The sequence below is a fragment of the Tympanuchus pallidicinctus genome, unplaced genomic scaffold (assembly GCF_026119805.1).
Source record: "Tympanuchus pallidicinctus isolate F22 unplaced genomic scaffold, pur_lepc_1.0 scaffold8, whole genome shotgun sequence".
Taxonomy (NCBI): Eukaryota; Metazoa; Chordata; class Aves; order Galliformes; family Phasianidae; genus Tympanuchus; species Tympanuchus pallidicinctus.
Genome location: NW_026294802.1, coordinates 15,879,076 through 15,901,601, shown reverse-complemented (window position 1 = coordinate 15,901,601; position 22,526 = coordinate 15,879,076). Strand labels below are relative to the sequence as shown.

The following is a 22,526-nucleotide window of genomic DNA, read 5'->3' as shown; positions in this document are numbered from 1 at the left end:
GCCAATATGCATTATCACCTGGCTGTGCTGCCCTGGAACACTCTCAGATCCCTTTCCTCTGGTTTGTATTTATCTTCTGAGCCTAAAAACCTCCTGGGATCTTATATCCCTTCCTACACTAGCACAATCCTGTTATCACCCCATCCAGAGGCTGGGAATACTTCAACAAGACTAAAAACAATATGCAAATACGACTCCTTTCCTAACCAAAGGGATCACTGGATGTACCTCTAGACCGTGGCTAATCTCCATCTCCTGGCCCTGGAGCTGAGTTGAGCTGGTGGCTAGCTGTGCAGCCCCTCCAGCCAATCCATTTACCCAAGCTGGTGTGACATGTGGCTAAGGGACTGTCCTCTCCAGATCCACCTATCTTAAAGCTTCCTTCACTGCTTAAAATATTATTTATTTATGAAAAGCAATGGGCTAAAAGTATATATACATATTAAAAAAGTAAATAAATAAATCAGGCGGCCTGCCATTAAGGAAAGAAAAGCACTCCGGCAGTGCACAGGCCCCCCAAGGGAGGTGCCCAGGCCTGAGTTACTGCCAAGATAACATCTGCAGGGAAATAACCCATCAGATGCACAGGAATGGAGTGGAGAGGTCCAGAGCAATGAGGAAAAAAAAGGAAAAAAAAGAAAACAAGAAATGAAGCAGGCTGCTTTGCCCATATTTACTGCACTTTGCAGAAGTCACAGGTGTCTTTCACTCTTCCTTTGCTGAAGCAGCTTCCCAAGCGCCCCGTTATCTGCTTCAGAGCATCAAGCCTGCCATACCCCATTCCAAACTATAAGGTTTAGTGACTATCACAGCAGAACAATAAAGAGGAATCTTTCCATAGCCACTCTGCCTGAAGGGCCCACTCTCGCCTTCCTTCAACCTAAAGAGTCACCTGCTGCAATAGGAACGTTGGTACAGAGGATCCATCCCACACCAACAGAAATGTGAAGAGGATGATGCTTCACCGGATGGCTGGAAATTTGTTACAACAGGAAGAGAAACCCTCACGGAAAACTTGTCATTAGCACTCATAGAAATCTCCTGGATTGGCCATACAGGGCCTCTGGAGTAGTCAGCACTGGGTACAAGCAGTGAGGAAGTAGGGGTGTGGAGCAGCAGTCACATAGGCAGTGAGAATCACAAGCCTTCTTTGCCAGGCTGCTGGGTGCACCAGCAACCCTGGGGCTACAAAGACACATTCAGGCAGGGAGAATGTTTTGTAACAAGAATAGGAAAAAAAGATGCACATACCAGCAAGGGAAGTAGGATAATGAGTCAAACCATATGAACAGCGTTATAGCACTTCAAGCAATGGGTGAAAGTAAGAGGGCAAGCTCTTCAGGGGGCTCTGCAAGATAAGATATGCAGAGCACAAGCCTATGGAGATGACTAGCCCAGGAGACTACTCTTTCCATCCCAGTATCAGCTCAGAACCACTGCTAGCACTGGTGTTCATCCTGGTTTCAAACATCTCCTCTAAAGGGTCACCACATTAAGCACCATGCTTGAAAATTCCGATGACTCCCAGGCAACTGTACTTTGTCCACATGAAACCGTTGGCTGTCCAACATACTGTAGGAATCAGTGGAAGGTCCCTGCATCTTCTGTATTGCTTTCTGAGTTCCAGCAGACAGCACTGTGCCAGAATGGAAAATACAATCACATATAGAAACTTCAACTAGAGGTATCCTTGTTTTTTTCTTCCTCCACACAACTTGATTGAATTTCTGTTCTTGATAGTCCTGATCTACCAGGGGTATCTTCCAGGTACATCATCACAGCTGACACAGACATCTGCTGAAAGACCACAGCTAGTGAAAAAAGGCAACCCCACAGGGATGGATGACCATCATTGAATGACTGAGCCTCTGCTCCTGATAATGATTTATCCAGAAATGGACTGAAAAAGCTACCCAACAGTAATGGCTGATACATGAAGAACTGCAAGATGGAAAGGGGAATGAAAGAGAGGATTTTCTTTTCCTTGTCCTCAGGGTGCTCGCCTTGTTCATGAGTGCCCACTGCCCAAAAGAGACCATCAGCCTGTTCTGGTCACAAGAACTCTTCTGGGGAGGTGGGAATGCCACTCCTCTACCACACGCCCATTCCAGCTGCTGTTTTCATGGCCTCATGGATCAAAGAGAGGAAAAGCCAAGGGGGAGGAGAAAGCAGGACAGAGAAAGCAGAGCTAAGAGTAAGGGTGAAAACTCAGAAGGACAGTGAAAATAGGAGATAAAGACAGGAGACGTAGCAGAGAGGCAGTTGCTTTGTAAGCTGTAGCTAAAAATCTCCCAACGTTACAGCAAATGATGCATGAAAACACACTGTCAGGAATGTGATGCCCAGAACCTATTGCTACTAAATATTTAATCTGATTGGCAGGGAGCCGTTAAAGCTTCAGCGTCAGGATCGCAGGCTTCTACGGAGCAACAGGTAAGGCAAATACATCAACATGTGGTGAGTGATTCACGTTGGCTGCTGTCAGCCTTCCCAACCTGCAGCACCACGCAGGAAAGAAATTGTTGACAGATATTAAAAAGTAGCAGAAAGGGGGTACAGGAATGATACAGTTTATGTACTTTGGTTCTGCTGCAAGCTTAGAGACACATGGAAGGTGGGTGTAATGAGTGTGTTCTTCAGCAATGATGAGATGCTGCTCAGAGATCTCATACAATGCAGTTCACACCTCTCTAGCACTGTAAAGTCCCAGAGCAGCATGGTCATGCTGACGCTGCAGCTCTAATGGCCTGCACTTCTCCACATGTAATCCCTGAAGCCAATCTGGAGTAAACTGATGGTTGCCTCCAGCAGTCAGCTTCTGCTGTCTGCCGGAAGCAGGTCAGAACGTCCTACATTTGTGCTACCTAATGCCAGCACATGCCAGCAAAGCAGCACTGGTGGAGTGCGTGCAGATAGGGAGCCTTTTGGGGCAGGAAGCCTCATTAGCACATAGTGCAGTACATCAAGGGGACAGCCGGCTGCTAGCAGGGGCATATATGTGTGTGCTTTTGCACACCCACTGCAGCTCCTTGTCACACAGCCTCCACAGTGGCTGCATTGGCAGCAGCTCTGCTATCCTATACCGACTCATTTCTAGAATGAAATTTTCACTTTTTAAATATAGTGTAACATTTTAAGCTTTACAGTACAAAGTAAAGCTTACAAAGTTGATTATACTGATCTGGTATAACCAGACCACATCCCCCACCATCACCCAGCACACCAGCAACACAGGTGTAGTACTTTGTAAAGACCCTGCAAGGGCAAACACTGCATTGGCATTGATAAGTCATGAACTGTGCAAACCCAGCAGCTTCCTTCCAAAATGTGGAATAGATATACCTATAGATAGTTGAAAACATGAAAAGCCTTTACAAAAATGCAGGGAAAAACAATATACCGTACACTTGTTTCACAGAGGACAATGAAATGCAACTGTATCCAGAATCCCATATCATGCAGGACCATCTGCAGATCTAACACTGGCTGCTGAGTCTGAGGAACTCGTGATTTTGGAAGTAACAGCACTGATGCTAATTTCCCCAGGCTTAAAGCTTGCAGGACCGGGGACTCATCACAGAGTAGTGTTCAGCAGCACAAATCCCTCATCATAGTTCCCTGTCTGTATTTCTCATTGCTACTCTGTCTCTGTCACAGCTGTTCAAGGAGCTGATTTCATCAGAATATGCTTTGTGAAGTGCCTTTTTGTTCTCTCTTTATTTATTTTACTAAGTGCAAAATCAGTGAAGAATGCCAAGGGTAGAGTTCTGAAAGTCAAGACGAAGCAAAAAGTACTTATTTATGGCATCATCAGCTCCAAAGTCCCACGGACCTCTCCAACACAAAAGGAAGAACACTGCAGAACACAGTTGTGTTGTGCACACCCATCGCCCCAGCCCACAGATGAACACGCACTGGGTGACTTGGGCATTGACAAACCCTGATACCATAGCTTTAGGCACAGCCACCCCCAACTTGCACTGCTCACCAAAGGCTGCTGCCTGCAGCTGAAGGGGTGTGAGGACAGGCATCTGCATTGCAGCCGTACCACTCGATGGTCTGACATGCTGTCTACAGCCAGCAGCAACAGTGGGTTTGCACAAAACTGCCAGGCCATTGAACAACTTCAGGAAGCAACTGCTGGGACAGGAAAAAGAAATGCATTTTATGACCAAAGCTGTCTATTAACTGAGTAAGAGTCATGAATAATCCAGGGAAAAGTCAAACATGGGATCACTCTGACCTGTCTTCTATTCACACCACAAGCTTAGTCTTCTCTATAAGACAGCACGACCTCACCTGCTTGCAGCATTTCAGCTTTTGCCTGAAGGAATTCTTCGGAGTTTACAACAAAAATCTGTTTCCTTGATCCTGAGACTCTGGACTCTTTGAACTCCTTAAAACTGCCCAGGAACTAGTGGTGTCATTGGGACACAGTTGCTGTCACGCATGGAGCTAAGCTGAAACATTTATTTTATAAACAGCCCTCCAATCTGGTATCACAAAAAAAAAAAAAAAAAAAAAAAAAAAAAGTTTGTGATGTTCTTTACATCAGCCTTACAGAGCTCTTTACCCAGAAAAACTGAAGCCACCAGCTAAGAGGATGTGCAGATGCACAGCTCTTCTTCTCATCTTCACCTCTTTATTCCCCACAGAGATGCCATAATGCTCTTAAAAGCAGTTCATGAAATTAAAGTTTCTAGGTGTGTGATATCCTCCTGATGTCTGAAAGTGGACCATCTCTGAGAAAACGTGCAGGATGTCTTGGATACAACTTGATAAGAAACCATGAGAATAGCTCTTGCTTCTTGATATTTTCCTGGGCTTGTCAAAATGAGAAGATATAATACTGCACAAGGACTAAAAATAAGAAACAATCAAGCTAATTCATACCTCAAAAAAGATCTACAACAAAAGGGAAAAAAAAAAAAAAAATACCCCAGCAAATCCATGCTCTGCCAGAACTAGCTCCTTATTTTTTAATATGTTTGGTTGGGTTTTTTTTTTTAATAAGTGTGTATTTCTTTCCATTACATAAGGAAGCATTGAAAAAGATATATCACCAAAAAAAGAAAACACAATTAAGCACAAGCATTAGCCAACAAGTCCTAAACAAATAACCCGCAAAGCAAAAGCACCACATCACCAGCTTGCTTACAAGCCCAAAAGCCTTTTAAATACCCTGAAACCACAGAAATTAGATGAGCTCTCTGTGTCAGAGCAGCTGTTTTGCCCCTCCACCTCCACCCCCCCTTGCTAAAATGAGATTGACTTCCCCATGCCACTGTCATCCCCTTGTAAGCGGGTGTCTAATGTCACCCTGGTATCTACACACTCATGCAATTCCCGCACACCCCTGTAGCCTCCTTCCACCCAACACTCTGCCTTCTCCATCATACAGATGTGAATTTTCGCAGCTTCAGCTGAGGGCCCCACTTACTTCCAGAACTGTCCTTGGTAGCTAAAGAGAATAATTGGCCCCTGTCCTCTTTTTATAACAGTCCTTTTTCAGATTGCCGACAGCCAGGTTTCCACCCACAGCTGTCACTCCCGTATCCAGAACGCGCCAGGCTCTCTCTGCCTTTCTTACAGGTATCTAATAGCATTCACCCCTTTACCCCTTTGACTGCACCCCTCCAGCCCCTAAAAGCCCCCCGAGCTTTTATTAAAGCAACCACTCCCCAGTGTGGATGCAACACTGCATGATCACAGCCAAAAGGACGTGCAGTCAGTTTTTCCCCATATCCTGAAAATCAGATGGGAGGACTGCTGTGGGATCACCGCATCCCTTCCTTCCTCTCCTGACGGATTTGGGATGCGTCTCCGAGCAAAGGGTCCCACAGCTGCTGTTGTCTGCTGTTGTTCATGGAGCGCCGTGGCTCCGGCGCTGCCGTTCAGCACTCCCGGCAATCGCTGTTTCATTACAGCTCCTGCTCATCCTCCTCACAGTGCAACCCGGGCATCGAACCAGCAGTGCTCCGCAATTCTTCGCATTCTTCCTCCCTTTAGTGTTTACATTCTTAAGCACACACTTTAAGGCAGTCATCACATCTTCCTTTTAATTGTCATTTGGCCAAGCTAAATGTAATTAGTTACTTTAATCTCCCCTCTCAGATCAATCCCTCCAGCATCTTAATCATTTTTGTTGCTCCACTGAATTTGTTCTAATTTGCTGCCATCTTTGGGGCACTGAGTTCTCCAGAAATGAACTCGATAGCCGAGGTACACTCAGACTAGGCATGTGAAGAAAATACAACTAGAAACATGCAGAAAATATTTCCTTGCTCCAAGATTTAACAGTTCTGTTTGTGCAATCCAGGAACCACATCCACTGCTTTTCTGCCGCATTGTATTGCGAGCCCACATCTCATCTGCTCACTGGTGTAACCCTGTCGTCATCTCTGGCATTACTGCTTTCCAGGGGTGTACCTTTCGTCTCTGCTTTCTTTACGAGCACAGTCTGATTTTAACTCCTACTATTCAATTTATTATCCACTCTGCTAATCCCCAAATCCTATTCTGAGGTATGGCTGCTTAGCCAGCTATATATCTCAAATCTCTTTGATTTCCAATGAAAATGCTCTCACAAAGAAAAGTCAGAGTTTGTCATCAGAATTAAGTCAAGACACATCCCTAAATTCACAAGACATTATGGGTTTCTCACACACTACTAATCAGCCCCTTGATGAAAACTGCCAGGTGGTTTTCAGATGCTGTATCTGGGCTTTGGGAGCCTATCAGCCTTGTGTTGCCATGTTAGGGCTTTACATCAGGCCCCATTGCTCACAGAAAAAGTGGTGACTCCTGGAGAGCCATGCAAAACCCTGAGTGCAGCCGGGAGCACTGGGCAGCCCATGGGTTAAGCATCACCCTAATGTGCCACTGCCAGGGAGAAACACTGCCTTTCTCAGTAGACACCCTCAAAGCAGCACAGCATCTTCATTTCCTAAAAGGTGCTCTTGAGGCTCCCCTTTCTCCTTCATCCCAAAGGCTGGGTTTGAAGGTGTCTCCAAAGACATCACATTTGCACACATCACCCCAGATGCTGCCCAAGCACAGGGCAGTGACAGAATCACAGAATCACAGAATCAAAGGGGTTGGAAGGGACCTCTGGAAATCACACAGTCCATTCAACCTGCTAAAGTAAGTTCCCTTCAGTAAGTTACACTGGAAAACATCCAGGTAAAGTTTGAATACCTCCAGAGAAGGAAACTCCACACCTCTCTGGGCAGCCTGTTCCAGTACAGGAGCCAGGTACAAAGGAAACTTTCCAGGATTCAGAAGAGAAAAGCCTTCCCCCTTCTCCAAACTTCGTCCCTCTAAAACGTCTAGAACTCTTTCCTCCCCCCTCTCCAGACACCACAGTATCCAACAATAAAAAAAACTAGTTCAAGGGCACTGAGGTAGAAACAGGCAACTTAGCTCACCACCCCCAGCTATTCCTCTTGCCTGCACTGGCACCAGGGCAGTTCTGACCTCAAGCAGGCAGTAATGCCACCAAACTCAGTTTGCCCATCCTGAAGGAGTGGGGAAAAGATGATGGAGGAGCAAGAAGAAGGTGGAGTAATTCAGGGTCAGGAGTGGATGGAGAGCTCACCCCAGGCAGCACTGATGCATCGCCTCTGCAGCTGTTCAGTGCTGTGGAGGAAATAGCTCTCAGCACAACCCTCCTTTCTCTGTCCACAAGGCAGCTGCAGCTCAGCTGTTTCTAAAGGAGGTGGGGTGGGAAGGAGGAAGGGTAGTCCTTGCTGCTGCCCCTCTGCTCTGGGCCTGAGATTCGGGGAGACCTCTATCTGCTTCAAGGCAGTAGCACCAGTCTCTCCTCCCCACAAAACTAAGGAAAATAAAGCACTGACAACTCTCCCTCCTGCCTTCTCCCATGAGCACGTCCTGGTAGTGCAGGGAAATTTATAACCCAGCTCTCTCAGTCCCTCATGGTCCAGGTTTTCCCAGGATCAGAGTGCAATTTACTGCTAGTGAAAGCCCAAGGAGGTGCATAAATCTGCCACCACCTCTTTTCATGACCCACATCAACCCACTTCCTCCCGAGCTGCAGCAGAAGAAGGTCTTTTGCTTAATTTCTCAGTCTTATCTGCCAAGAGAAAGGAGTGAGGAAAGAGACGCAGCACAACTCCAATCACTCGAAAAGCTGCAGAGCGTGTGAATTGGTTGGATTTACGACAGCATTTAGCACCGCCACAAAGATCTTAGCTACAAATAACAGAATCCATTTCAGAAGAGGGAAAATGAAGTGGACAGGACAAAGGTACAAAGCTACAAAAAGCACCAATTCTGCGGATGTTCAGAAAGTGCAAGATGGCACAAATGCATGCACACATCTCTCTCAGCTCTACAGGTTGCACTTCTGTGAGGATAGCGGGTCCTCTTTGCAGGAGGTTATCTCAGAAGAACTAGGGATACTGTTAGTCCAAAAGGGAGACCAGACCTCTGCATACATCTAGAGGAAAGGAACTCCAGCCAATGCACCTGACTGTGTCTACTGGCACAGATCAAGGATGGCCACGTTTTGCCAAATGCTGATCAGCATATAATAGACCAGCTCAGTCAGGATGGAGAAGGTCAGCTTGGCTTCAGCCAATTGGTAGCTGACTATGGCCAAGAAAAATCTTAGCACAGCTCTTACCATCCTGCTCTAGCAAACAATGAAAAAACTCTCAGTTACAACTTCTCCAAGCCCTCTGGTTTTGCACCAAAGAACTCCATACGCTCAGTGCACTGCAAGTAGTGCTTGAGTCTGCACAGCTATTCCCCAGTATGTTTTTCTGCTTACTGACATGAATGCACATATAATGCCTCATTTCCAGCTAGGTTAAGAGGCACAGCTTAAACTGCTGCTTCTAAATGAAATTTGCCCTCTCTGCACTGCTATGCTGCCCTTTCATTGAGTGTACTATCTCTAGACGTTTATATCCAAGTTAAACACGTCTTCAGCTGGTGTAATAAATGCACCATTTCAGTAATGCCATGGTTCAAGTCTTTTGTATATGAACTTCTCTATACCCCAGGCATAATCTAAAGAATGTGTAAATTATCCAGTAGGAGTATTGGACCAAACACTTTCTGCCATTTTCTTTAAATTCGTTGAATATTCATACATCCATACATCCTATAAGAAGGAAATGAGTTTTAAACGAAATTCACGTCTTTAACTCTTTCTTTTCTCTTCCCTTCTGGATGTCTAGTGGTAAAATCAAGTTGAATTCCTTTTCCAGCAAGCTTTCTCTTTCAACTTTTAAGACAGTCTATTTTTCTTTCAAATTCATTCAGATTATAAGAAAATAGGATTAAGTTGCTTTAAAAGTCTCAATTTCTATTCTAATGGAAAAAACAGAGATGCCAAATGCAGCCATTTTATGCAGTTCTTACCAGAGAGTCATTGATTTTTCTCCTCCAGACACAGTCCATGAGGATTTGGGGAAGGAAACATGACACAACTTAATCTTATCCCCACACTGAATTTCAACCAGATTCTATGCTTACTGCTGTTTCATACTGCAGAAAAAGCAATACATTAGGGTGTCCTGAAAACACCTGAAAATTTATATAGCAAAAGAAATGTTGATGAATCTGTTGGTATTGCTAAATTTCGTGTCATTTAATGCTTTAAAAAAAAAAAAATCATCAAATCAAAGACAAAAAGTAGCAGCTGCTGTATGTAGCTAACGTGAAGAATTTAAACAGCATTCATGGCAGGCATCAAAATAACAATGTAGACAGTACCTCCATAGCTAAGATGCTCTTCAGATGAAAAAAAGCAGAACAAGCTTATAAGCAATAATATTTTTAAATGAAGCTGATTAAAAATAAAGTCAAGGAATTACGTCTAGTACCACAGAGACATCCAAAATTGGTCCAGCCCTCAGCAGAGCCAATGCTAGGATCCTGTCCAACTTCAAAGGGACACCAGGTCCCATTTCTGATCTGCAGCTAAACTCTTATGTAGGTACACATCATAATTTGTTCTGACACAGTTGACAAACTACGCTATTAGGGAAGACAATTAATTAAGAGAAGATGCACGGATATCTGTATTACCCTGTGCACTTAAAAAGTCCCAGTTAGACCGCTGGGGCAAACTTTAGCTCTAATTTTCTGTTTTGTTCCATTTTTATGCTTCATCGTGCAAGCAGTATTTCTCATTAAACATCTGCCTTGGTAGAAATGGGCACCGCCTTTAGATTTACGCACACATACATGCATAAAGATGCATGATTAAATGCTGTTCTTATGCCAATTCTCTCCTGGGAAGCATTGGCTATAGATGAAGTAAGCCCTGGCCAACCCTCCTTAACCTGCAGCATCCTGAGGGACAGTTCTCTGTCAGGTGCCAAGGACCGGCCCTATGATACCTCATCATGTTAAGGAAGCTCTTCTGCCAACTTGCTACTTTATGGCTTGAAATCCAGGACTGAGGAGTCCAGAGATAATGTATGGGCTATATGGACTGATTCAGCTACATGAACATCATTGTTTTTTGCAAATTCAAATCACATTTGGGAACCATTTACACCAGAACAAGATTGGGGAATCTCCAGACCTTTGTGTTCAAAAAGAGATGGACTATCAAGTAGCCAGTTTTCCTATGGTGAAAAAATAAACATCAGACGACCCAGGATCCTCCTAGCTCCTGACTGTTCCTAACTGGCTGATACAAGGACAATACAGTTCCTGCCTCTTCCAGTCCCTGTGTAGAACATCCTTAGCATGTACACACACACAACAAACTACTGACTTAAAGGACTTTAGGAAGCTCATCTATATAGGTTGCCTTTGTCATCAAGAGAGATTAGCTTCTCCAAATGGAAGCCTGGAGCACGCCCACTGGGCTTCTGCTCTCCAAAGGGACTCCCTCTTTCTCCTCTGACTCAGTGGAGATCCTCAGGAAGCAAGTCCCCCACAGCTAGTGTTAGCTTTTGCAAATGCTCTCCCTCTCCACATAAAAGTCAAAAACCTCACCAAGCTTGTAAAAGCCAGTGTATAGTGAACGACAAGAGGGGATACACCAAGGGATACAAACTGCTGGAATGAAAATCCCAAGTGATTTTAAAGATCTGGAGACAACTTTAAAGAGTTGCCTGCACATCACAGAAAATTCTTCAGTAACTCCAGTTTTCTCTCCCAGAGTCTCTGTAGTTCTCATCCCTCATTCTTTGTTTAAGAGCAATTGCTTGAGGGTCAGGTCACTTAGGAATTCACCTCCTCCTACCACATTTCCTCCCACCTTGAGTTTGCACCGGAGCTGGATGTAAAAAGAAACATCTTACTGTCACTGGGAAATACAAATGTATCCAAAGCAGAACAAGAAGAATCCTTCACTGCTAGTTTGGAGGAATAATTAGCTCGTGGGTCTCCCGTATCTCAGAGGACTCCACTGCCTCTGGGCTATGGAAAGTGCTTCTCCATTTCTTTCATGCTGAAGTCATTTTCCTTTATATAAAGTAATTACTTTATGCCAGGCCAAAGAAACAGAATACTTCCACAGCCCAGTCGTTAGAGCACTCCCTCTCCAGCACAATGAATAGGCATTTATATAAAGTAGAACAGCTCCAAGTGGAAAAGCTCCAACTGAGAAAGCATTACTGCAGAGGACCCAGGAGCCCAGGCCCTCATGCTGACTAGAACAAGTCCCCACTCCAAGGTATGCAGAACAGGAATGCGTCACCCAAAACCTAGTTACTTTTCTGCTTACTGATCAAGATAATTTCAGCACGGAACTAGCAAGATCTATGAAAATGATATTTATTTTGGTGGGGCAATCAATCCGCTTCCTGGTACGTCTGCTCCATTACAAATCTCTCCTGCCAAAAATCTTAATCACCACTTCTGACATCATAAGCTGAAATCAGGGCTCTTTCTGACAAGCAGTGATCAAGGAAAAGCCAGAACACAATTTCAACTTAATGTCCTAACGGAGAAGTGTGAGAGGAATTAGGTGAGGTACGCTGCTAACCAACAGTGGTCTCCTATTGTGTCCCTCCTACTTTCTGAAAGTTATTCCAAGAGAGAGAGAGAGAGAGAGAGAGAGAGAGAGAGAGAGAGAGAGAGAAACATCAATGCATTGCACAGAGTTGCTCAAGTCAGATACCTGCTGTGGGCACACAGCTCCTGCTTCAGAGAGCGCTGAGGCACAGGCATTTGGATCCTGCTAAATTCTCCGGTCTCCGTGGTTCAAAGAGCCTTTTAGCCCCATTACTTTCCACTGAAATCATTCAAATTGAAAGGGGATGAAGCATGAGTCTTAACGGTTCTCTCTGAGTCCCTGGTTTGAAAGTTCACAAAACTTCCAAACCAGAGATTCAGAGAGAGCCTTCTGTGAGAGTCACTGTCTTTCAAAGCAGCTATCCCACAGCTATCTATTTTTCTAAGCTACTTAGCTTTCATCTCCTCCTGTTTAGCACACGGGCCCCCTATCACATAATGAAACGATCATACTGTCTTTTCTAAGATCCCGTTCATGCTTTTGCATTTACCACTTTGCTACTTCCAGATGGCGATTTAAAAGCTTCCTCCTAGCATACTTGAATATGTGGTACCTCAGATCACATCCAAGCTGGTTTTATACTTCAACTTTCAAGGTTTCAGAACACTATCTTTGCAATTTTAATCACATATGTGGGTCATTCCGAAATTAACACCTCCTATTTATTTCCATGGAAACTACACCAGTTACAAAGAGCACAGTAACACTATCTGATAGAGCAAATTCTCAGCTACAAAATAGTATTTTTCAACACAAGCATCACCATTAGCTATGGCTTTTCACCGGCAACTCACAAGAGCCTGCATGCCACACTCATAAAAATCAGCACCAGTGGAGGCAATCCACTGTCATCACTGCTGAAATGCACCACCTACCACCACACTGTGCAACACCCACTATTTGGCCTCTATAAACATTTGGCAAGTGTCAATGAATGCCAATGGGTGCCATTTTTTCTACATGGAATGACTCAACAACAAATATTTGCTTCATGCATGCTTCCATATCAGATGCCATTTTGTCAGAATGCCCCTCTGCTGCCACACTGTCTGTCACACTGCAATAAAACGTAATGGGATATTTCAGGAAGGTTAGACCTCTACCGCCATCTCACCACCACCTGCCTCTGACACTGTGGACCAAAATCATAAAATAGGAGGCATTAGTTTTAGAGCATGTCCTCATCTAATATTCACTTCTTCAGTAATAAATTTGAAGAAAATTTCAAGGTGCACCAAAAACGTGAAGCGCTGGAGAGGAGAGACAAAGAGAACAGATTATGTCATCCTGTCGCTTTCATTAGCCTCTCCCTTGGGGATTGTCAGGCTCTGATGTTTCAGCCTGACTCTGCTGAAACACGTCTGACATGAGGGAATCTCCCCAGAGATGCTCAGGCCACTGACTACAGCAAGCAGTGACACCAGAGAAATACAGAGAAGAGAAAGGGGTGCAGGGATGTGCAGATCCTTCTTATGTGCTTTCCAAGTAAGTGTATGCTTCAGTGCAAGTAGCTGCAAGCTAGTGCATTTTTGTACATTTCCTCTGCCACAATGCACTTCAAATGCATTTATCATCAGAGTTCAGTAATGAAAATTCGCCAGCAAACCAGTCACGTATACTTAATTAATATCCTACATTACCTGGCACAAAGACATCCAAAGCAGCAACCTTTTCTCCATCCTCCTCCTGGAACAGCTGTCAGCCCACCCACTCCCCTCCATATATCAATAGAGCTGCCTTTCTCACCACTCTGACTTCAAAAGCATCCAAACTCAGACACCGAAGATCCAGGATTACCCTCAGAATCAGAGCCAGCTTTAAGCTCCTAGAAGATCTTCCACCATCCACTTCCAGGACCTTCCCAGCAGGAGATGATTGCGCAGCAGAGGTCCCACACAACAGAGGGAAATCACAATCCTTTATCGTGGGAGACCACAACAGCAGATTTTGAGATTTACCTCTTTCTTACCCATACCTGCTGTGTCCTGCTCATGGCCAACAGCTGGAGGCAATACACAGTCACAGCTGCCTCCAGATATCATTAGGCTATTATCTCTATCACCTGAAAACAATTTGCTGTTCATTAGGCAATCAGCTGTGATGTAGGACATGGCAGTTGCGCTAGTAAATTATCAGCAGGTTCATGACACAAAACCTTATCTGTCTCATTTGGCTCCTAGAAACCATCTCATCTTCTGGTCTGTTTAGAAATACTGAATTTCTAATTTTCATATTTATTTCCATTTGCAAAATCCTCCAAATTCTTCAGAGACCATGCTTGGCAAGAAATTATAAATACATCCACAAGAAAGAGTTGTGTGTCCTAGCTCCTCAACAGTGCATGGCAACCCTACCAAAGAGATTAGAAAAAGAGGTGAAAAATAAAATGTTTAATTCCAATATAATAAAAAAGACAGTTCAACATGTCATTTCCTCCATCTGAGTTTGAGCTAGGAGTAGTAAGGAGTAGTAAGGTGAGCTAAGAGAAAGTAAGGAGAGCCTTCCCTGAACCTCTTAATAAAACCTCCCATTCAAACTCTAGCTCTACACAGGTAGTTTCTCCAACTCAGACCATAGAGAGACACAGCTATGGAGAACGGCTTGAATGAAGTGATGATTCTCAGAAACCACTATGCTAACAGATCCCCACATTCTCAAATTATCGTCAACAAGCTGTAAAAGTGATAAGGATAAGGTACCTTTAAACTATAGCTCATTTTGCAAGATGAAGCATATAATGAAGTGATAAGGTATGTATTTTCACGTTCTTCAGCATGCTGTAACATATAGCACCTCCCCTTGCAGTATGTGGTCTGGTCATATGACATATTCAGATGCTATGCTACTGTAAAATCTTGAAGGCAATGGCTACAGATGGGTGAAGTTTCCTACTGTAAGGGACACAATCTCAGTCTAGAAGAGCCCATATTATTGCAGGATTCAGTGATTGTACCTGCAAGCGCTAAAACATCACTTACATAGAACATGATTATAAGTCCTTCCTGCAAAGACTTCTATCCTGGAGCTCTAGCTCTTCCCCAGGTCAGGACATGCTGTCACAAGATACCAGAGATTTAGAAAACTGGACCTCTTTGGGGAGTTTCTTTTACACACCTTGAGTGGAGCTCAAGCCATGGCACCATTCAACACCATTATATGGACTCCTACATGTACCAAGTGAGATTTAAAGCAACGGGGCCAGATCCAATCATGTGGGAGCATTTCCACAAATTGGACTGTTGGTCCCTGTCTCCTGCACTCTAAACAGATTGACCTCATTCACTTTCTACTAAAATTGCTTGGTTAGGCACACAAATATTATGATCTATGGTTCACCTGAGGCAGGCTTTATTAGATACAAACCTGATATTTCAGTACCTACATCCAGCTTTAAATAGCTTCAGTCAGAGCCTTCCTGCCACATTTATCAGCATCTTCTGCTTTCACCTAAACCATCCTTGCAGTAAACATTTAATTTTATGTTTAATCTCTATTCTCTCTGCTTCATCTTAAATTCATTTATTTCTCAATCTATCCTCAGTGACTAACGAGAATAATTGGCCCCTGTCCTCTTTCTGTAATGGTCTTTTATGTGTTTGCAGACAGTAACGCACCCACCCACAGCTGTATTTTCTTCAGACCTGAGACTCTTCCAACCTTTCTTTACCTGTCTTCTTTTCTCTGATCTGTGATCATTGCCTTTGTTCACTCCCCCACGCCCTCTCCAGTCCTTCCCTCTCTCAGAAGCACAGCCCCCATACAGAACACAGTTATCTAAGTGAGACTTAACTACATCTCGTAAGTAGATATTAGACATTATTTCACTATTTTGTATTAATGATTGCATACAAAGCTCATGCATGGGCTGGAGAGAAGGTTCAGTGGAAGATGGCAGTAACTGGAATGATTCATTTTTTGGTTAGTGGTTCAACTGCAGGCTAGGCGTACATTAAGCACAAACTGTTTCCCTGTCACAACTAGCCAGCCTCTATCACTTTTGTCTGTGTGTAGCTGACTGCTACTTTCAGAGGTGTCTCTTGTGTTCACCACTTGGAGAATAATTGGATGCAAGGTCCTGCATGCCTAACATGCCAGGGATCAGCAGGAGCAACAGAACACTAGCTCATGGCTTATTCAGGTCAGATAAATTGAAGGGGCCCCATGCCTGTTTTGGTGGCAATCAGCAAACAGACCATGAAGATCATATTCTCATTCTTCCCCTTAAAGTGATTCTTCCCTGTTGGTGTTTAAGCACAATCACACACACACTGGTATTAGTGACACTATATGTACTCTAGGAATAGAGGAGCATCCTCAGTATTCGCAGCTGCAAACCCAGCACTTTACCTAAGCCACATTCAGCAGCTCTTTGAACCTTTCTTGAGCATGAGGATAAAGAATAAGGAGCGAACACTGCAGAGGTCTCAACGTCATATCCCTCACCTTAAGCCAGTAACTACACTCTCATTCATAATTCCTCTTTTTTTTTTTTTTTTTTGGCCAGAATTTTAATCAATCCATGTATATTTTTTGCTCCAAAACACACTGTCTTTGATTGTGTTTAAAGGAGAGAGATCCATCCAGCATACCTTACCGCACAATCTCCAAATATCCTCTGTGCTAGGACACATTGGCTGGCTGTGAGTTTCAGAGCACACCCCCTTCCCCTCTTTCCTGTCTTATAGTCCTGAGTACAGAGAAAGCAGTATTTTTATTCCTCACACATTAAGCTACATTCGGTGTATAAATTAGTGAAACCATGCCCAGTGCTCTCTCTCCTGCTTCCACAAAAAACAAATGCTAAACAAAGAGCAGGATAGCCTCAAGAGACCCAATTAGCCATGGTTTGGATTGACTTGATGACAGCCCTGCCTAGTGCCACACCTTGGTTTCAGAACCCACAGGGATTTTTCTCTGCAGGTGACCTAAGGCACATGGATGCACACTTGGTCGACTTTTACAGACACACACTCACTTGCCAATACACAGCTCCAGCAGGAAGCCAGCGGGTTGCACCTCATGGCAGCCATGAGCTCGTTAACCATAAGGAGGGGATTGGTTTACATTGTTTCATGTTGTTTTTTCCCCCCCCAAAAAATACAGTTGGGGCATTTAGCCCTTCTGGGTCCCGACTCCCAGTTAGCACCATGCCACTGATTTTTCCAGAGTGCCAACCCATACCTGCCCAGAACCTACTCTCCTGTCTTCTGATGAGCAGAGGAGCAAGGCAGATGCACCAGAGGTGCATCTTGGAGCCCCCTTGGTGGCTGGAGAAATTATATTTTACATTCCCACAATGACGCACTCAGCTGAAGCAGAAACACAAGAGGAAGGAAGAAAGTAATGACAGCAGGAGGACCATGATTAGCTTTAAGTCTCTTATTTTCCTCTAGTTCTCCTTCCACATACGTCAGCACTGCTATCTCCAAACTGCTTCATCTTAGCCAGGGCAGTAGCTGGGTTGTCTGACTGCGTGAAGCCACTAATTGAGAGAGTTATTCTCACAATGAAATCTTGAAGATGGGTGGGTAGGGGACAGGTCACAGTTATAGCAGATAATACTATCCTTATTTCACCCATCCACTGCCTGCTTTTCTATCCCAAGTCTCATAGGCAGATCACAGGAGAGTCAGGCAATCCTGGAGCCCAGGTGCCAGACACAAAGGATACTACCAGCATCCCACTGTATATCATCCAGTACACGGAGTCATCTCTTCTATTACCTGATCCATTCTTTGTGATAAATTGAGTTCAATACATGAAGGCACTTTTTGATGTAAGCCTAAATGATCCTTATGAGTCTCTTCCAACTCGGGATATTTTATTCTATATTCTCCAGCTATAACATAACTTCCGTGCTGCCCACCACATCATGCTGATAAAGGGAGTAAAGGCAGAGTGGGGCTCTGACATCCCTGAAGTCCATGTAGGTTGAATCTCTAGAGAACAGCCCTCAGACTGGACCATCTTACAGGATCTTTTACGCATCTTAAGGAGTAAAAGACAGCAGCAAGGAATGCAGCCCATTGCAGAGGCAAACAGCACTGCCAATACAGCCCTCTCATCCTCTGCCAGCATGGGGGTTATGAGAGAACAGTACTGGGAATCAAATCCAGACCTCCCACATGCTATTGCAGAGACAACAAGTGCTAAAGCACCAAATCCTGGTGCCAGCCCAGGTAGTGAGAGTCCAGCATGGGAGTCCAAGCATACCTCCATGTGCTAATGTAGAACGGCTCCAGCACTGGAACTGGCATCCACCTGCCCTCTTCCAAACTAAGCCTGATGAATAGATGCACCTCAACTCCAGCAGCAGATGAAATATGAAACCAAACACTGCAACTTTCTCCCTCTGTAGGCAAGAGGTTGGGCATTGGATGCTGGTTTGTTGGTTGATAAGAGTTTTATACAGAGGCCACTGATAATCCAAAAAGAGCATGAAACAGATCAAAGAGCTGATGAGGATCAAGAATTAGGATTTTTATCCCTGCTCTGCATTTTCCATCTCCACCACGCTCTTGCATGTGCAGACACAATGCAAAAACCAGTGATCAATACAGATATCCCAAAAACACTGCCCAGAGGAGGACAGCAGGGACTGCTCCTGATGCCTTCCTTTGCCCAACTGTAGTTTCACTGACAAAGGGATCACAAGAGGCACCAAGACCCAAGCATGCTGAGATGGGCTGGTGTGCATTGCCAGGCAAGAGCCCAGCATCCCCAATAACAGGAACAGGAGCTCTTGCCATGATTCTTTTCTTCTCTCTGTTGAAATTCCTCCACCCACCAAGGCAGATCTGAGTGAAAGCTGAAGCGGGTCTCCTCACCCACGCTGTGTCCATTCCACTCTCTGCCAATCCCCTGACACCCATGCCAGGTACTGAGAGACATGCTGTTGCACACTGAGACTAGAGAGAACAAGGAGATGTGGAGGCTGCAAGAACTGCTGCTTTGGGGGGGCGTAGGCAAGCATTTGCAAATTGCTCACACCCACACATACAGAGCACCTCACACCTACGCATGATGGCTGCACTCCCCAGAACTGCAGCTGGGGCGCACCAGGTCACCCCACATCCCTAGGGATTGGACAGCAGGGCAGCACTGAGAACCTAAGAGCATGAGGTGCTGTGCACCTGTGTGCCCGAAGGGGAAATAGACACCTCCATGCAATGCTTGCACTTCCCTGGAGGTGGCTATGCTTGGCAGTGTGAGGCAACAGCAGAGGGTGCCGCCTTTTGCCCATGCTGAAACTTGCAGGGAAAATGAGGAAAAAATCCTAAGCAAAGGTAGCAGCAAGAGAGACTGAGAGGAAAATGGGGGTGAGGATGTGGGCCCACACCTCCTGCCCCCATGAGCAGCAGAGCTGCGAGAGCCCTCTCCAACACTACCACCCGAATCTGGACCAGGTCACCTCTGGAAAGTACCATGGGGTAATGTGGGACCTAAATGGGGCCAGTGCTTTCAGGGAGGGCTGGCATCAGGCAGTGGCAGGCATCCAGCATCCCACAGCCCAGCCCAGCCACCTGCCTGTCCAACCACCCTGGGGAACAGGGGATACCTAGCATCTGCCCTCCTCTTCCCTGGCCCTGTTCACTGGGGAATGGGGATGCATCCCCTCCACCCTCAGGGCTTGTGCTTTTAGAGGCTGTCAGAAAGGTTTTAGAGGCTGTGGGGAAATTAGACCCGAGTGAGGAGGACAGCACTGGGGTCCTGGGAGGATCCAGCAGCAGGCACAAGATGCAGGGCTTGAGAAATTCCTCCTAGAAACAGGACAAAGGCTCCTATGCACTCTCCTCTCCCCATGCAGGTAAACTTTCTACTCCCACTTGCGGAGGGAGAGGGAGGGAGCTCTCTGGCAGGGAGGATCCAGGCGCAGATAAACCCTGGGAAGCCTTGGATATTTATAGAAGCACAGTCAGAATATGGCAGGGAAGGTGGCTCTCAGCCCCTTCACACAGACCCGGTTTTCATTTTTAACAATAGCCCAGCAAAACCCCTCCCTAAGGAAAAAAAAAAAAAAAAAAAAAAAGCCACTGAAAGGACCAAGATGAGTGAGAACGCTCTGGGTGCCATGGAGCTGGGGGCTCCCCAAGCTCATTCACAGCAGCAAGGCTGCAGGGGGCTGCAGGATACAGCCCATTCCCTCCTCCTCCTCCTCCTCCTGCTGCCGCGAGCCTCCCCCGCCCACTGAAGGCCTCTGGATCTGGTGCAGGGTGCCAAGCAGAAGGAGGGTTGTGGGGAGCCCACACCGGGGCTAAGGGTGAGCATGGGGGATAGGGGGCTGGGAGGGAGAGTAAGCTTAGCCCCATCACCCCTTCTCTAACCTGTCGTGAGGGCGTGCAGCCCCACGCATGCTGCTAAAGGCTTAAAATAGACCCAAGACGCTCAGCACCTCTCACCCGGTGCTCTCAGCGGGGCGCGGCACAGCGGCCGCATGCTCTGCACCCCCCCAGCGCTCTGCTCCCTTTGTCTTGCCACCATCTTATGGAAAAGCTCACATGGCATGCTATGTTCAGGATGCACCGGTGGCTGGATGCACGATAGCCATTTTGCAAGCCCGGTCGAGCAGGCTGGGGAGGGGGCTGCCCACAGCAGGGGGGAATGCGGTGAATCGATTAAAACACGTGAAGTTGCCCAAATACGTTGCCTCGTAGATTCGGGTGAAGACTCCTGACGTGCTTGGACTTAAAATAGCCCTCCACCTCCACGCGAGCAGCCGCACTCACCCAGCGCTGGGCGGGCTCCTGCCGCGGTGCTGAGGCGGCCCCCAGCCCCGCATTAGGCCACTCACGATGGAGAAGCCAGAGTGGGTCTGGAGTAATGCAGCACCCATCTCATAACAAGCATGTTTTTATCTACCATTGTTCCTAAGGAGCTCTATTTTCACATCACGGCATGACACGGAGCTGTTGGACCGATGGAAAGAAAGAGCCAATGTACAGATGGATGGATGGAAATAACTGTCATTTCCCCCCTTTACCAAAGCCACGTTCTTTCTCCCATAATCTGCATCTCAACTACACAGCTCCCCTGTCCCCCTGCCCCCCCCCCCAAAAAAAAAAATCTCAACGGACTTTCCCCCCCATTCACAGCATGTAACTGGAAGCATCCCCATCACCTTCCCTGCATCTCCCATTTGATGAGCCAACGGGGAATCAACATGTCTGGTGAACATTGCCTCCTTTCTGAGCTCTATCTGGTTCTGCAAGCAGCAGCCCCAAACCTTTTGTTCTACCGCGAGTGGTCTTCCCTGCGCACAGCTGTGTGCAGAAAGCAGGCTGCCACCAGGAACACACCATCAGGAAATTCCCTACCTTGGTTTGTAGAAGCAGAACCTCTAGACGGACGGATCAAGGGAGAGAGCATGTTGGGAATGTCCAGGTTCCTCTTCTTGCTTGCATATCCACATAAGAAGAATAAGGGTCAGGGGGCAAAAGTTGTGGAACAAGTTAAAAAAATCCTATTTGGCTGTAAAAAAAAAAAAAAAAAAAAAAAAAAGGATTCTTGGTGGCAATCTTGTGTCTTGAAGCGGTGCAAATTCAAAAGCTGGAGAGCATCACTTCAGAGGAGATTCAGTGCGAGCTGTGAGGATCGTCAAATGCAGGTTCCAGCGTAAGCATTCCTTTCGCCTTTTGGTGATTATTCTTATGATTATTTTCTCTTTTTCTCTTTCCTGGAGCCCTAGTGGAGGAGGTTGTGTCGAAAGCAACTGGAGATCGGTGCCGTTCTTCTGTGAAGCATGATTATCCTCAAAGCGTCCCCTTCCTGAAGGGAAAAATGAGCATCAGTTTGCTATTAGAGGGGTCTGAAGGGGATAAAAACCGCTCCCCGACAAAGACATTCATGCATTGAGAAGAAAGGGAAGCAAAACGCATTTCCCAACGGCGCACACAAGTAGGATCAGAAAAAAAAAATAATAATAAAATTAAAAAAAAAAAAAACAGCTGGCACGAGTCTATAAATAATTCAGCTACGGGCTGACTACACCATTCCCGGGATAGGCATGCATACGAGACGGGAAAGCGGGCGCGATGTGAATCGCAGCGAGCAAGCGAGCGAGCGAGCGAACGCACCCCCCGCTCGGCGCGGCCCCCTCCCCACGCACGCACAGCATCGCGCCCACCCCCAGGCCCAGCCCCCGGAGGGCCGTGCCCACCCCTCTGCAGTGCTGCCGGCCCCACTGCCCGCCTCAATGGGCACACGCGTTGTGACGGGGGGCCGCTTCACCTGCAACGTGGCCGGATCGCGCTACGCCCCTCACCCCCATCCCCCTCCCAATACACACACACACGCGCGCGCATCACCCCCACGGGAATGCATCCGCTGGCCCTTCAGGGGTTGGGTTTTTTGTTGTTGTTTTTTTTTTCATTGGGGGGAAGGGGTGGGCCGCTGGAGGCGTACCCCCACCCCACCTCCAGCATACACGGGCAAGTTTATAGCTCTGCAGGCATTTATTTAATGAACTCGCAGGTGTTTTGTGTTGGCTTTCACCCCCAATTTCCCCCAACCCCCCCTCTCCCCTCCC

General features: G+C 46.1%; 1 protein-coding gene across 2 annotated transcripts in view; it reads right to left on the bottom strand.

Moving 5' to 3' along the window:
• Positions 1-22,083, bottom strand: part of GRIN2B (glutamate ionotropic receptor NMDA type subunit 2B) — a 203,290-nt gene extending 181,207 nt beyond the window's left edge. Inside the window, exon 1 of one of the 2 annotated variants that reach the window (XM_052669472.1) lies at positions 21,316-22,083. The gene's annotated coding sequence lies outside the window, so the exon portion shown is untranslated. Of the gene's footprint in view, positions 1-3,988; positions 4,111-21,315 lie in introns of those variants that run through there. The other variant, XM_052669473.1, reaches the window with a different exon arrangement.
• Between the last annotated feature and the right edge of the window lie 443 nt (positions 22,084-22,526).